The sequence below is a fragment of the Triticum urartu genome, chromosome 3A (assembly GCF_056163025.1).
Source record: "Triticum urartu cultivar PI428250 chromosome 3A, HENAU_Tu73, whole genome shotgun sequence".
In the NCBI taxonomy this organism is placed as follows: Eukaryota; Viridiplantae; Streptophyta; class Magnoliopsida; order Poales; family Poaceae; genus Triticum; species Triticum urartu.
The window spans coordinates 680,360,646-680,374,017 of NC_141875.1; the positions used below are offsets into that span (position 1 = coordinate 680,360,646).

Sequence of the window (13,372 nt, forward strand, 5' to 3'; positions counted from 1 at the left end):
TGAGTATACTAGAGAGAACCCTACTCTCATAGATTGCGACGTTTGACAATCAGACTCATATAGGTGTGTTCTTCAAAAAATGTTCCGCAGGATAACATCTCTGCTTAAATAAGCCACTTAAAACACATTAAGATATACATCAACCTGCCATGCAGATTAGGAGAGTATTACATCTTCATGGAGTGGTATTGTGAATAGTAAGGATACTCTCCTCTCAGTTGACCAACAACTTGTCTTCCACATCTAATTCACGGGATCTCCAATCACAAAGAATAGGTTACCACTGTGAACAACTCATATTGTGGGTCTCATACCCATCTCCCTCGATGCATTATCTATCACATTATGTGATAGACCCTTAGTAAAAGGATCTGCCAGATTTTTAGACGTTTGGATATAATCCAATGCTAACTCCGAAGTTTTTCATTTTCCTGACAGACTTTAACCTTCTCTGAACGTGTCTTGATGACTTCATGTTATCCTTTGAGCTGCTCACTTTCGTGATCACAGTTTAATTTTCGCGGTTCATAAGGACACCTAGTACATGTTTCTCAACAACCGACAAGTCATTCAAGAGCCGGCGAAGCCAATCTGCTTCAACCGTAGCTGTATCTAGTGCTGTGAGTTCTGCTTCCATTGTTGACCTCGTTAAGATGGTCTGTTTGCAAGACTTCCAAGAAACAGCGCCACCTCCATGAGTGAATACATAACCGCTCGTGGCCTTTATCTCATCAGCATCTGAGATCCAGTTTGAGTCACTATTGAAGGAAATATGCCCTAGAGGTAATAATAAAGTTATTATTTATTTCCTTATATCATGATAAATGTTTATTATTCATGCTAGAATTGTATTAACCGGAAACATAATACATGTGTGAATACATAGACAAACAAAGTGTCACTAGTATGCCTCTACTTGACTAGCTCGTTAATCAAAGATGGTTATGTTTCCTAACCATAAAAAAGAGTTGTTATTTGATTAACGGGATCACATCATTAGTTGAATGATCTGATTGACATGACCCATTCCATTAGCTTAGCACCCGATCGTTTAGTATGTTGCTATTGCTTTCTTCATGACTTATACATGTTCCTATGACTATGAGATTATGTAACTCCCGTGTGCCGGAGGAACACTTTGTGTGCTACCAAACGTCACAACGTAACTGGGTGATTATAAAGGTGCTCTACAGGTGTCTCCAAAGGTACATGTTGGGTTGACGTATTTCGAGATTAGGATTTGTCACTCCGACCGTCGGAGATGTATCTCTGGGCCCTCTCGGTAATGCACATCACTCAAGCCTTGCAAGCATTACAACTAATGAGTTAGTTGCGGGATGATGTATTACAGAACGAGTAAAGAGACTTGCCGGTAACGAGATTGAACTAGGTATTGGACACCGACGATCGAATCTCGGGCAAGTAACATACCGATGACAAAGGGAACAACGTATGTACTTATGCGGTCTGACCGATAAAGATCTTCGTAGAATATGTAGGAGCCAATATGGGCATCCAGGTCCCGCTATTGATTATTGACCGGAGACGTGTCTCAGTCATGTCTACATTGTTCTCGAACCATAGGGTCCGCACGCTTAAAGTTACGATGACAGTTTCATTATGAGTTTATGTATTTTGATGTACCGAAGGTTGTTCGGAGTCCCGGATATGATCACGGACATAACGAGGAGTCTCGAAATGGTCAAGACATAAAGATTGATATATTGGACGGCTATATTCGGACACCGGAAGTGTTCCGGGGAAGTTTCGGATAAAACCGGAGAACCGGGTGTTACCGGAACCCCCCCGGGGGGTTAATGGGCCTCATGGGCCTAAAGTGGAGAAGAGGAAAGGCAGCCAGGGCAGGCCGCGCGCCCCCTCTCCCCCTAGTCCGAATTGGACAAGGAGGGAGGGGCGGTGCCCCCCCTTTCCTTCCTCTCCTCTCTCCCTTCCTTCCCCCTCTCCTACTTGGACAAGGAAAGGGAGGGGAGTCCTACTCCCAGTAGGAGTAGGACTCCTCCTGCGCGCCTCCTACTAGGGCCGGCCACACCCTCCCTTGGCTCCTTTATATACGGGGGCAGGGGGGCACCCTAGGACATAGAAGTTGATCTTCGTGATCGTTTCTTAGCCGTGTGTGGTGCCCCCCTGCACGATATTACACCTCGATCATATTGTAGCGGTGCTTAGGCGAAGCCCTGCGATGGTTAAACATCAAGATCGTCACCACGCCGTCGTGCTGACGAAATTCCTCCCCGAAGCTTTGCTAGATCGGAGCCCGGGGTGCGTCATCGAGCTGTACGTGTGTCTAGAACTCGGAGGTGCCGGAGTAACGGTGCTTGGATCGGTTGGACCGGGAAGACGTACGACTACTTCCTCTACATTGCGTCAATGCTTCCGCTTCGGTCTACGAGGGTACATAGACAACACTCTCCCCTCTCGTTGCTATGCATCACCATGATCTTGCATGTGCGTAGGAAATTTTTTGAAATTACTACGTTCCCCAACAGTGGCATCCGAGCCTAGGTTTTATGGTTTGATGTTATATGCACAAGTAGAACACAAGTGAGTTGTGGGCGATATAAGTCATACTGCCTACCAGCATGTCATACTTTGGTTCGGCGGTATTGTTGGATGAAGCGGCCCGGACCGACATTACGCGTATGCTTACGCGAGACCGGTTCTCCCGACGTGCTTTGCACATAGGTGGCTTGCGGGTGACTGTTTCTCCAACTTTAGTTGAACCGAGTGTGGCTACGCCCGGTCCGTGCGAAGGTTAAAATGACATCAACTTGACAAACTATCGTTGTGGTTTTGATGCGTAGGTAAGATTGGTTCTTGCTTAAGCCCGTAGCAGCCACGTAAAACTTGCAACAAACAAAGTAGAGGACGTCTAACTTGTTTTTGCAGGGCATGTTGTGATGTGATATGGTCAAGACATGATGCTAAATTTTATTGTATGAGATGATCATGTTCTGTAACCGAGTTATCGGCAACTGGCAGGAGCCATATGGTTGTCGCTTTATTGTATGCAATGCAAGCGCGCTGTAATGCTTTACTTTATCACTAAGCGGTAGCGATAGTCGTGGAAGCATAAGATTGGCGAGACGACAAACGATGCTACGATGGAGATCAAGGTGTCGCGCCGGTGACGATGGTGATCATGACGGTGCTTCGGAGATGGAGATCACAAGCACAAGATGATGATGGCCATATCATATCACTTATATTGATTGCATGTGATGTTTATCTTTTATGCATCTTATCTTGCTTTGATTGACGGTAGCATTATAAGATGATCTCTCACTAAATTATCAAGAAGTGTTCTCCCTGAGTATGCACCGTTGCCAAAGTTCGTCGTGCCCAGACACCACGTGATGATCGGGTGTGATAAGCTCTACGTCCATCTACAACGGGTGCAAGCCAGTTTTTGCACACGCAGAATACTCAGGTTAAACTTGATGAGCCTAGCATATGCAGATATGGCCTCGGAACACGGAGACCGAAAGGTCGAGCATGAATCATATAGTAGATATGATCAACATAATGATGTTCACCATTGAAAACTAATCCATTTCACGTGATGATCGGTTATGGTTTAGTTGATTTGGATCACGTGATCACTTAGAGGATTAGAGGGATGTCTATCTAAGTGGGAGTTCTTAAGTAATATGATTAATTGAACTTAAATTTATCATGAACTTAGTACCTGATAGTATCTTTCTTATGTATGTTTGATTGTAGATAGATGGCCCGTGCTGTTGTTCCGTTGAATTTTAATGCGTTCCTTGAGAAAGCAAAGTTGAAAGATGATGGTAGCAATTATACGGTCTGGGTCCGTAACTTGAGGATTATCCTCATTGCTGCACAGAAGAATTACGTCCTGGAAGCACCGCTGGGTGGCAGGCCTGCTGCTGGAGCAACACCAGATGTTATGAACGTCTGGCAGAGCAAAGCTGATGACTACTCGATAGTTCAGTGTGCCATGCTTTACGTCTTAGAATCGGGACTTCAACGACATTTTGAACGTCATGGAGCATATGAGATGTTCCAGGAGTTGAAGTTAATATTTCAAGCAAATGCCCGGATTGAGAGATATGAAGTCTCCAATAAGTTCTATAGCTGCAAGATGGAGGAGAACGGTTCTGTCAGTGAGCATATACTCAAAATGTCTGGGTATAATAATCACTTGAATCAGATGGGAGTTAATCTTCCAGATGATTGCATCATTGACAGAATTCTCCAATCACTGCCACCAAGCTACAAGAGCTTCGTGATGAACTCTAATATGCAAGGGATGAATAAGACTATTCCCGAGCTCTTCACAATGCTGAAAGCTGCGGAGGTAGAAATCAAAAAGGAGCATCAAGTGTTGATGGTCAACAAGACCACTAGTTTCAAGAAAAAGGGCAAAGGGAAGAAGAAGGGGAACTTCAAGAAGAACAGCAAGCAAGTTGCTGCCCAAGAGAAGAGACCCAAGTCTGGACCTAAGCCTGAAACTGAGTGCTTCTACTGCAAGCAGACTGGTCACTGGAAGCGGAACTGCCCCAAGTATTTGGCGGATAAGAAGGATGGCAAGGTGAACAAAGGTATATGTGATATACATGTTATTGAGGTGTACCTTACTAGAGCTCGCAGTAGCACCTGGGTATTTGATACTGGTTCTGTTGCTAATATTTGCAACTCAAAACAGGGACTACGGATTAAGCGAACACTGGCAAAGGACGAGGTGACGATGCGCGTGGGAAATGGTTCCAAAGTCGATGTGATCGCGGTCGGCACGCCACCTCTACATCTACCTTCGGGATTAGTATTATACCTAAATAATTGTTATTTGGTGCCAGCGTTGAGCATGAACATTATATCTGGATCTTGTTTGATGCGAGACGGTTATTCATTTAAATAAGAGAATAATGGTTATTCTATTTATATGAGTAATATCTTTTATGGTCATGCACCTTTGAATAGTGGTCTATTTTTGATGAATCTCGATAGTAGTAACACACATATTCATAATGTTGAAGCCAAAAGATGCAGAGTTGATAATGATAGTGCAACTTATTTGTGGCACTGCCGTTTAGGTCATATCGGTATAAAGCGCATGAAGAAACTCCATACTAATGGGCTTTTGAAACCACTTGATTATGAATCACTTGGTACTTGCGAACCGTGCCTCATGGGCAAGATGACTAAAACGCCGTTCTCCGGTACTATGGAGAGAGCAACAGATTTGTTGGAAATCATACATACAGATGTATGTGGTCTGATGAATATTGAGGCTCGTGGCGGATATCGTTATTTTCTCACCTTCACAGATGACTTAAGCAGATATGGGTATATCTACTTAATGAAACATAAGTCTGAAACATTTGAAAAGTTCAAAGAATTTCAGAGTGAAGTTGAAAATCATCGTAACAAGAAAATAAAGTTTCTACGATCTGATCATGGAGGAGAATATTTTGAGTTATGAGTTTGGTGTACATTTGAAACAATGCGGAATAGTTTCGCAACTCACGCCACCCGGAACACCACAGCGTAATGGTGTGTCCGAACGTCGTAATCGTACTTTACTAGATATGGTGCGATCTATGATGTCTCTTACTGATTTACCGCTATCGTTTTGGGGTTATGCTTTAGAGACGGCCGCATTCATGTTAAATAGGGCACCATCGAAATCCGTTGAGACGACGCCTTATGAACTATGGTTTGGCAAGAAACCAAAGTTGTCGTTTCTTAAAGTTTGGGGCTGCGATGCTTATGTAAAAAAACTTCAACCTGATAAGCTCGAACCCAAATCGGAGAAATGTGTCTTCATAGGATAACCAAAGGAGACTGTTGGGTACACCTTCTATCACATATCCGAAGGCAAGACATTCGTTGCTAAGAATGGATCCTTTCTAGAGAAGGAGTTTCTCTCGAAAGAAGTGAGTGGGAGGAAAGTAGAACTTGATGAGGTAACTGTACCTGCTCCCTTATTGGAAAGTAGTTCATCACAGAAACCGGTTTCTGCGATACTTACACCAATTAGTGAGGAATTTAATGATGATGATCATGAAATTTCAGATCAAGTTACTACTAAGCCTCGTAGATCAACCAGAGTAAGATCCGCACCAGAGTGGTACGGTAATCCTGTTCTGGAAGTCATGCTACTAGATCATGATGAACCTACGAACTATGAAGAAGCGATTGTGAGCCCAGATTCCGCAAAGTGGCTTGAAGCCATGAAATCTGAGATGGGATCCATGTATGAGAACAAAGTATGGACTTTGGTTGACTTGCCCGATGATCGGCAAGCAGTTGAGAATAAATGGATTTTCAAGAAGAAGACTGACGCTGACGGTAATATTACTGTCTACAAAGCTCGACTTGTCGCAAAAGGGTTTCGGCAAGTTCAAGGGGTTGACTACGATGAGACCTTCTCACCCGTAGCAATGCTTAAGTCTGTCCGAATCATGTTAGCAATTACCGCATTTTATGATTATGAAATTTGGCAGATGGATGTAAAAACTGCATTCCTGAATGGATTTCCGGAAGAAGAGTTGTATATGATGCAACCGGAAGGTTTTGTCGATCCAAAGGGAACTAACAAAGTATGCAAGCTCCAGCGATCCATTTATGGACTGGTGCAAGCCTCTCGGAGTTGGAATAAACGCTTTGATAGTGTGATCAAAGCATTTGGTTTTATACAGACTTTCGGAGAAGCCTGTATTTACAAGAAAGTGAGTGGGAGCTTTGTAGCATTTCTGATATTGTATGTGGATGACATATTACTGATTGGAAATGATATAGAATTTCTGGATAGCATAAAGGGATACTTTAATAAGAGTTTTTCAATGAAAGACCTCGGTGAAGCTGCTTACATATTGGGCATTAAGATCTATAGAGATAGATCAAGACGCTTAATTGGACTTTCGCAAAGCACATACCTTGACAAAGTTTTGAAGAAGTTCAAAATGGATCAAGCAAAGAAAGGGTTCTTGGCTGTGTTACAAGGTGTGAAGTTGAGTAAGACTCAATGCCCGACCACTGCAGAAGATAGAGAGAAAATGAAAGATGTTCCCTATGCTTCAGCCATAGGCTCTATCATGTATGCAATGCTGTGTACCAGACCTGATGTGTGCCTTGCTATAAGTTTAGCAGGGAGGTACCAAAGTAATCCAGGAGTGGATCACTGGACAGCGGTCAAGAACATCCCGAAGTACCTAAAAAGGACTAAGGATATGTTTCTCATATATGGAGGTGACAAAGAGCTCATCGTAAACGGTTACGTTGATGCAAGCTTTGACACTGATTCGGATGATTCTAAATCGCAAACCGGATACGTGTTTACATTAAACGGTGGAGCTGTCAGTTGGTGCAGTTCTAAACAAAGCGTCGTGGCGGGATCTACATGTGAAGCGGAGTACATAGCTGCTTCGGAAGCAGCAAACGAAGGAGTCTGGATGAAGGAGTTCATATCCGATCTAGGTGTCATACCTAGTGCATCGGGTCCAATGAAAATCTTTTGTGACAATACTGGTGCAATTGCCTTGGCAAAGGAATCCAGATTTCACAAAAGAACCAAGCACATCAAGAGACGCTTCAATTCCATCCGGGATCTAGTCTAGGTGGGAGACATACAGATTTGCAAGATACATACAGATCTGAATGTAGCAGACCCGTTGACTAAGCCTCTTCCAGGAGCAAAACATGATCAGCACCAAGGCTCCATGGGTGTTAGAATCATTACTGTGTAATCTAGATTATTGACTCTAGTGCAAGTGGGAGACTGAAGGAAATATGCCCTAGAGGCAATAATAAAGTTATTATTTATTTTCTTATATCATGATAAATGTTTATTATTCATGCTAGAATTGTATTAACCGGAAACATAATACATGTGTGAATACATAGACAAACAAAGTGTCACTAGTATGCCTCTACTTGACTAGCTCGTTAATCAAAGATGGTTATCTTTCCTAACCATAAACAAAGAGTTGTTATTTGCTTAACGGGATCACATCTTTAGTTGAATGATCTGATTGACATGACCCATTCCATTAGCTTAGCACCCGATCGTTTAGTATGTTGCTATTGCTTTCTTCATGACTTATACATGTTCCTATGACTATGAGATTATGTAACTCCCTTGTGCCGGAGGAACACTTTGTGTGCTACCAAACATCACAACGTAACTGGGTGATTATAAAGGTGCTCTACAGGTGTCTCGAAAGGTACATGTTGGGTTGACGTATTTCGAGATTAGGATTTGTCACTCCGATCGTCGGAGAGGTATCTCTGGGCCCTCTCGGTAATGCACATCACTTAAGCCTTGCAAGCATTGCAACTAATGAGTTAGTTGCAGGATGATGTATTACAGAACGAGTAAAGAGACTTGCCGGTAACGAGATTGAACTAGGTATTGGACACCGACGATCAAATCTCGGGCAAGTAACATACCGATGACAAAGGGAACAACGCATGTAGTTATGCGGTCTGACCGATAAAGATCTTCGTAGAATATGTAGGAGCCAATATGGGCATCCAGGTCCCGCTATTGGTTATTGACCGGAGACGTGTCTCAGTCATGTCTACATTGTTCTCGAACCGTAGGGTCCACACGCTTAAAGTTACGATGACAGTTTCATTATGAGTTTATGTATTTTGATGTACCGAAGGTTGTTTGGGGTCCCGGATATGATCATGGACATAACGAGGAGTCTCAAAATGGTCGAGACATAAAGATTGATATATTGGACGGCTATATTCGGACACCGAAAGTGTTCCGGGGAAGTTTCGGATAAAACCGGAGAACCGGGGGTTACCGGAACCCCCTCGGGGGGTTAATGGGCCTCATGGGCCTAAAGTGGAGAAGAGGAAAGGCGGCCAGGGCAGGCCGCGCGCCCCCTCTCCCCCTAGTCCGAATTGGACAAGGAGGGAGGGGCGGCGCCCCCCCTTTCCTTCCTCTCCTCTCTCCCTTCCTTCCCCCTCTCCTACTTGGACAAGGAAAGGGAGGGGAGTCCTACTCCCAGTAGGAGTAGGACTCCTCCTGCGCGCCTCCTACTAGGGCCGGCCGCACCCTCCCTTGGCTCCTTTATATACGGGGGCACCCTAGGACACATAAGTTGATCTTCGTGATCGTTCCTTAGCCGTGTGCGGTGCCCCCCTCCACGATATTACACCTCGATCATATTGTAGCGGTGCTTAGGCGAAGCCCTGCGATGGTTGAACATCAAGATCGTCACCACGCCGTCGTGCTGACGAAACTCCTCCCCGAAGCTTTGCTGGATCGGAGCCCGGGGTGCGTCATCGAGCTGTACGTGTGTCAAGAACTCGGAGGTGCCGGAGTAACGGTGCTTGGATCGGTTGGACCGGGAAGACGTACGACTACTTCCTCTACATTGCGTCAACGCTTCCGCTTCGGTCTACGAGGGTGCGTAGACAACACTCTCCCTTCTCGTTGCTATGCATCACCATGATCTTGCGTGTGCGTAGGATTTTTTTTTGAAATTACTACGTTCCCCAACAACTATACCCTTGAAGCACCTTTGGATGCCCGGTGTAGTGAATTCCATAATTTGCAGTGCCTTTCAAATAACGCAAAACTCTCTCTAGAGCTTTCCAATGCACATCTCCTGGTTTTGAGACAAACCGACTCAGTTTGCTAACGGCAAAAGAGATGTCAGGTCTTGTAGCACTTGCTAAGTACATAAGCGAGCCAATAATCTGAGAATATTTGAATTGATCTCTAGCAATTCTTTGATTCTTTCGAAGTAACACACTCGCATCATATGGTGTTGGAGAGGGCTTGCAGTCACTATAGCCAAAGCGACTCAAGATCTTTTCCACATAGTGAGATTGAAGCAATGTAATCCCACCATCATCGTCTCTCAACAACTTGATGTTCAGAATGACATCATTCACTCCTAAATCCTTCATCTCAAAACAACGAGATAGGAAATTTTTGACCTCCTTAATAACATTCAGATTTGTTCCGAAAATCAGTATGTCATCAACATACAAGCAAAGGATAACTCCCTCGCCCCCACCATGGCGATAGTACACACATTTGTCAGCTTCGTTTACAACAAAGCCTGCAGCTGTTAAAGTTCTTTCAAACTTCTCATGCCACTGTTTGGGTGCTTGCTTGAGTCCATACAAAGACTTCAGCAACTTGCACACTTTCCTTCCTGACCATCTAGTACAAACCCATCTGGTTGTTCCATATAAATTTCCTCGTCCAACTCTCCATTTAGGAAAGCAGTATTAACATCCATTTGATGAACGAGAAGACCATGTGAGGCAGCTAGTGAAAGTAGAACTCGAATAGTGGTCAGTCGAGCCACAGGTGAGTAAGTATCAAAGAAGTCTTCACCTTCCTTTTGGGTATAACCCTTAGCCACGAGCCGAGCCTTGTACTTTTCAATAGTACTATCAGGCCTAAGATTCTTCTTGAATACCCATTTGCATCCTATAGGTTTGCACCCATAAGGACGATCAGTTATCTCCCAGGTTTCATTTGCCAAGATGGAATCCATCTCGCTACGAACCGCTTCCTTCCAGTAGTCAGCATCTTCAGATGCATAGGCCTCTGAAATAGAACTGGGGGTGTCATCTATGAGATACACAAGAAAATCATCACCAAAGGACTTTGTAGTCCTCTGTCTCTTGCTCCTAGTAGGAACTTCATTGTTCTCCCCCACAGGACTTTCAAAGTGTTCCATCAAAATGGCAGGTTCGGTAATTGTAACCGGTTCCTGATTCGATGAACTAGGCATCTCCTGATTAGATGAGGTAGCCATATCCTTCACGGGGAAGATATCTTCAAAGAAAGTCGCATCATTCGACTCCATGATCGTACCGACATGTATGTCAGGTACCTCAGATTTTACAACCAAGAATCTATAGCCAATGCTATGAAAAGCATATCCCAGGAAAACACAATCCACAGTCTTTGGTCCAAACTTCCGCTTCTTTGGAATTGGAACATTGACTTTCGCCAAACAACCCCATGTTCGCAGATAAGAAAGTTTTAACCTTTTCTTCTCCCATTCCTCGAATGGAGTTATCTCTTTGTTCTTTGTGGGGACTCAGTTCAGGACATGACATGCGGTCAATATCGCCTCCCCCAACCATGCCTTGGAGAGACCCGAAGTGTCTAACATGGCGTTAACCAAATCTGTTAGAGTACGGTTCTTTCTTTCGGCCACCCCATTTGACTGAGGTGAATAGGGAGGCGTCCTCTCATGGATTATACCATGTTCCTCACAAAAAACATCAAATTCATTGGAAAATACTCTCCACCACGGTCGGACCTAAGCCTCTTGATTTTTTGATCAAGTTGGTTTTCCACTTCAGCTTTATAGATCTTGAAAAAGTTCAAAGCATCATCCTTAGATTTCATAAGATACACACGGTAGTATCTAGTGGAGTCATCAATTAACGTCATGAAATATTTCTTTCCACCTTTTGTCAAAACACCATTCATTTCACATAGATCTGAATGTATGAGCTCTAGTGGTGCAAGATTTCTTGTTTCCGCAGTCGTGTGAGACTTACGAGGTTCCTTAGCTTGCACACACACTTGACACTTAGATCCCTTGACAGTGGTGAAACTAGGGATTAAGTTCGACTTCGCTAGTCGCGACATGCAACCAAAGTTAACATGACAAAGACGTGAATGCCACACATTTGATTCACTATTGTTGCAAATATGATTATCAACTTTATTGCAAACGTCTGATAAGGATAAATGAAATAGGCCTCCTGACTCATAGCCTTTACCAACAAAGGTTCCATACTTGGATATTACAAATTTATTCGACTCAAAGACAAGCTTGTAGCCATCTCTACACAGAAGAGATCCGCTAACAAGATTTTTATTGACGGGGGGGGGGGGGGACATAATGCACGTTCTTCAGCCGCACGATCTTCCCCGAAGTAAACTTCAGATCGACCATGCCAACACCACGAGCAGAGACACTTGAACCGTTGCCATCAGCACGGTTGAAGTCCCTGCGGTCTGATAAGACGAAAACATGGAAATATCACCGCATACATGCACATTAGCACCCGTGTCAATCAACCAGTCAGGAGAATGACATACTGAAAGAATAGTGGGAAATATACCATACCCAGCATCCTTCATGTCAGTGTCTCCAATGACAACATTAGCGGTCTTGCCTCCTTTCCCAGGATAACGCTTGTCATAGCGATTAGGCCAACTAGGAGCCCAATGATCAGGATCCCCACACACATGACAAGCACCTTTCTTCTTGCCATTCTTCTTCTTGAAGTTCGTGTGTTGCACAACCTTGTTCTTCCCATCAAACTTTACTTTACCATCAAACTTGCCCTTGTTCTTGAACTTGTGGGGCTGAAAGTTCTGCTTCTATACCACATTGGCACTAGATCCTCCCTCAATACCTCGAGCACGTGTGTCCTTTGCTCTCGCCTTTTCTTCCACATCAAGAGTGCCAATGAGATCCGGAACAGAAAACTCCTACCTCTTATGCTTCAGTAAGGTAGCAAAGTTCCTCCATGAAGGAGGAAGCTTAGTGATGATACCTCCGGAAACAAACTTGTCCGGTAGCACACAACTGAAGTGCTCAAGTTCTCTAGCAAATGACTGTATCTCATGAGCTTGCTCAACCACAAAGCGCTCTTCAGTCATCCTGTAATCATAGAATTGCTCCGTGATGTACAGCTCAGTGCCAGCATCCGAGACCCCAAACTTGGCCTCGAGTGCATCCCACATATCTTTTTAATTATCAATTGACGCATAAGCATCAACTATGTTCTCACCAAGAACACTCAAGAGAGCAGTCTTAAACAGAGTATCCATTTTCTGAAAGGCTTGTGCCTGTTGAGCATCAAGCTCCCCTTCAGGTTTGCCAAGAGTGGCGTCATAGCAACTCATGGTTTGAAACCATAAGACTGCTCTCACGCGCCACCTCTTATAGTGGATACCCTCAAACATAGGAGGTCTCATGAAAGCAACAAAACCACTTGGTGTAAATTGCCTGTAATAAGGTTTTTGGATTGTTGGAAATATGAGCAATTTACCAAATGATTTTATTAACAGAAATACTAGATAAAGCATGACTAATATAATAGAGAGAAAACAAGTCATGCTTTCTGACAGAGAGAAGGTAAATAGCTTCTGCATATATGAACAGTAGCCTAGCATATCTATAGCAGACAGTAGAACTAGTTGCATACATGAAGTAGAACCTAACATATCTAGAGCAAGTACTAGTACGAGAAACTGTGGCAGGACATCTAACAGAAAGAAGAACACGTACGGGACAACAGCAGAATTAGCACTGGACTTGGGGTCGGTGTCCTCGCCAGCCATGTCGTCGAGGAGGTTGTCGACGTCGGGGAAGAAGTCGTC

At 43.9% G+C, this 13,372-nt stretch overlaps 1 pseudogene; it reads left to right on the forward strand.

Moving 5' to 3' along the window:
* LOC147981514 (uncharacterized) overlaps positions 1-13,372 on the forward strand; it is a 164,246-nt pseudogene that overhangs the window by 106,731 nt on the left and 44,143 nt on the right.